This window comes from Saccopteryx bilineata, chromosome 2, assembly GCF_036850765.1.
Source record: "Saccopteryx bilineata isolate mSacBil1 chromosome 2, mSacBil1_pri_phased_curated, whole genome shotgun sequence".
Taxonomy (NCBI): domain Eukaryota; kingdom Metazoa; phylum Chordata; class Mammalia; order Chiroptera; family Emballonuridae; genus Saccopteryx; species Saccopteryx bilineata.
In genome coordinates, this window is record NC_089491.1 from 358639189 (window position 1) to 358642921 (window position 3733).

Consider the following 3733-nt stretch of genomic DNA (forward strand, 5'->3'; position numbering starts at 1 on the left):
CCCAGCTCTCTCTGAAACTCAGAGTCCCCATCTGTGAACTGTGGGGTTGAACAGAGTGATCTCTGAGGTCCTTCTGGATCTATTGGTGGGTGGGAATGAGATGACACTTTGCCCTGAGCCTAGCAGGGTTAGTCCTGGGGGTTGGCTACCTCCATCCATGGGCCACTGTCCTGGCAAAGCCCTGAACACTGGAGCTCTTCCCAATCCTCCACAGCCCCTCCCATGCGGTAGGAGGCCTGGCACTGGGACAAGCAGAACCAACCTCAGGAGTATCCTCATGGAAGCAGAGGTGAGGAAGGGGCCAGCGGTCCCAGGAGGGAGCTCTGAGGGAATCCCAAAGAGGGCAGGAAGGTCTTCAATGAAGACAGTGTGGAAGGATTCTCCAAGGGCCCTGCTGTGGGCATGACCGGCAGCCTGGGCCGGGTCTCGGGGCACCCCCATCACCATGCTCCGTCTAGACCAGTGCTGTCCAAGAGTAATAATGAAACATTTTCCATCTGTGCTGCCCGATATAATAGTTACTAACCACATGTGGCCACTGAGGACTTAAAATGTAGCTAGTGCAACCAAGGAATGGAATGTTTTAGTTTACTCAGTTTTAATTCATTTAAATCACCACACACGGCTAGTGGCTACCACGTTGGAAAGCACAGGCTTGCAGGCCCTTGGCCTTCTGCCCTCCTCCCCAGCCAAGAACCATACTTCAGATTTTACAAGACAGGAACTCCCTCTCCTTCCCTGTCTTCCTTCTGCAGACACACCTGCTTTTGCATCTCCTGAATGAGTAGAGGGTTCCTCTTTTGTATCCAACCCTTCTACCCAATCCGGAGAGCTCCCCAGCAAAGGCTGCCTCTCCCCGCTCCCACTCCTGCACTGGCTCCCCTCTGTGCCTCATCCTGTAGCTGTCAGGATCTCCGCCTTCACTGCTACCCTTACAGAAAGTCCAGTCTACACTTCCCTCTGAGTCCAACACTCCGCAATTAGCCCCCAGCCCCACCCTACCTCTAGATGCTCTTGCCAAGTTACTGGCAGCCTTTGTTTCCAAATCTGAGCAGACACTTTAGCTGTACCCTGCGTGGCCTGTCCACCTCCGACACTGTTGACCAAGTCCTCTTTTGTTGAAAGGTTTCCTTCCAGCAGTTTCTAGGACTGACCCTCTCCTGATTTTCTAGCCAGCCAGGTGTGCAGGGAAAAGACAGGTTTCAATTGCAGCCCTGCCTCTGGTTACTGTGTGTCCTTAAGGCAAGTTGCTTAACATGCCAAGCCTCCCCTGTGAATCAGGGATAATAACCGCCTCTACTCAGGTTGGGATAAGATATAAAAAGTGCTCAGCACAGAGACTGGCACACGGTAGTGCTCTATCCTCTCTTTCCATGGTGGAGTCACCAAGTGTCCTGATATCTGCTCTCTCTATAGTGATGCAACCCATGGTTCTTGGCTGAATATGGAGTTACTGAAAATGAAAGCTGCATTTCCCAACCTCCTCTTGCAGCTATGTCAGGTCATGTGACTAAGTTTCAGCTAATGAAATATATGTGAAATTGTCATGGGACACCTCCTGGGAACTTTCCTTAAAAGAGAGGTGGTATGGATCCTTTGCCCTCTTCCTCTTCACCTTTGTCTTCATCCCACTACCTGGAGTGCGTATGTGATGGCTGGAGCACTAGCCACCATCCTGAACCACAAGGATAAGTGTTATACCCCAGAGGTTGCTGGAGCAGTAAGTGGAAAGAGCCACATCTGGAAAGTGTGTGTCCAGCACAACTGACATACCAGCCCAGGACTGTCTTCCCTGAGGCTCTTATGTGGGATTTCTGTTGCCTAAGTCAAAACTGCTACAGAAATCTTTCCGCCTTAAAAGCAAATGTTCTGTCCTTGGCCCCTGCTTTACTGCTCTGAGTTATGGCACCCTTTCCCATTGCTCTACATACAACTATGGGTACTTTCTGACAACTTCCAATATTGTTTCTCTGGCCAAGCCTCCTTTCCCGAACTCCAACCCCACATATCCCACCCCCTAATTACCATATCAATTCTTTTGATAAACGTATTTTGATTTTTTTGTGCTGGGTTAGTCAGGCACAGTCCCTGCCCTCAAGGAGCTCCCAAGAGGGGGAACAGGCAGATAAACAGATGCTCATTACAAGGAAGTCCCTGGGAAGGGCTGGTAACCCACACTGGGCAGTGAGGTCAGAGGGAAGGGTTCCTGGCAGTGGCGTATTGAACCAAGCCCTGAAATGAGTTAGGACTGAGGTTATGAGGTATGGAGGGCTTAATTGGACTTACATTTTTTTTTTTTTTTTTTGCAGAGACAGAGGGAGTCAGAGAGAGGGACAGATAGGGAGGGACAGACAGGAAGGGAGAGAGATGAACAACATCAATTCTTCGTTACAGCTCCTTAGTTGTTCATTGATTGCTTTTTCATATGTGCCCTGACTGGGGGGAGGGGGCTACAGCAGACCAAGTGACCCCTTGCTCAAGCTAGCGACGTTGGGCTCAAGCTGGTGAGCCTTGCTCAAACCAGATGAGCCTGTGCTCAAGCTGGCGACCTTGGGGTCTCAAACCTGGGTCCTCAGCACCCCAGTCCGACACTATCCACTGCGCAACCGCCTGGTCAGGCTAATTGGACCTATTCTTGGGATACTGGTGAACCATGGAAGATTTCTAAGCAGGAGCTCACTAGTTGGACTTGTTTCTAAAAGATTGCTCTGGCTGCCAGGTAGAGAAAGCCGATATGGGTGGGGTGGTAAAGCTGGATAGGGGTGGGAAGCTAAAGAGGCTGCTGCCACAATCCAGGCGCAAGATGTGGGTGGCCTGAGCTAAGGGAGGGGCAGAGAGGTAGAGAGAAGTGGCTGGATTCCAGGGCTATTATCGAGGCAGCATGGGCAGGGCTTTGTGATGGACTGGTTGGGGCAGGTAAGGGTCAGCCTACGGTGACTCCAGATTTCTGAATCCAGATTGAGACAGAAACACAAGAGGCCAGGTTTGGGGGAGTGATATGGGGCTCTGTCTCAGGCGAGTGGTAGCGTGAGGTGCCAGAGGATTCACAAGTGGAGAAAGCATATCTGAACAGGATTTCGCCAAGGGGGATGTGGGGGAAAATTCCCATAAACAGACACTTGAAGGTCAGGCTGTCCTGTAGAGTACCCTCCATTCCTCTGGCTCAGCCAGGCCGTTCCTACCGCTTGCTCACAGAGCCCTTCCCCAAATATGAAACTGTTTCTGTCCCCCTTACCCCCAAGCCAGCAAATGGCTAAACTGCTGACTACCATTCAAGGCCTTTCTCCTGGCACTCACCCACGACCCCATCCTTTGTCGCCAATCTTGCCTAGACCCTCCCCTAGTACGCACCTCTCCTCAACCCTCCGCCCCCCGCACCCGGGAGGGGCGCTCTTTCCCCAGCCAGCCCGAAACTGGAGGGGAGAAAGAATTTTCTGGGGGAAGCACCCCTACTCTCCAGGCCCCGCTAGGAAGCCCAGACCACGGCCTGGAGGGATTTGGGGGTACTCCAAGCAGCCTGCTTCGGGGCGTCGGGAGCATAGCAAGGCCCAGACCCTATCCCGGAGAGGGCCCCTCCGGAACCGCGGGCCGGCCGCGGCCCCACCCCTCCAGGAGGGCGGGAATCCCTGGCTTTGATTGGGCGGCTCCGGGGAGGCCGCGCCGTCTGACCAATGAGAGAGGGCCCGGCGCGGCGGCGGGCGGGGGAGAGAGCGCTGCCTTGGGGAGCCGGCGC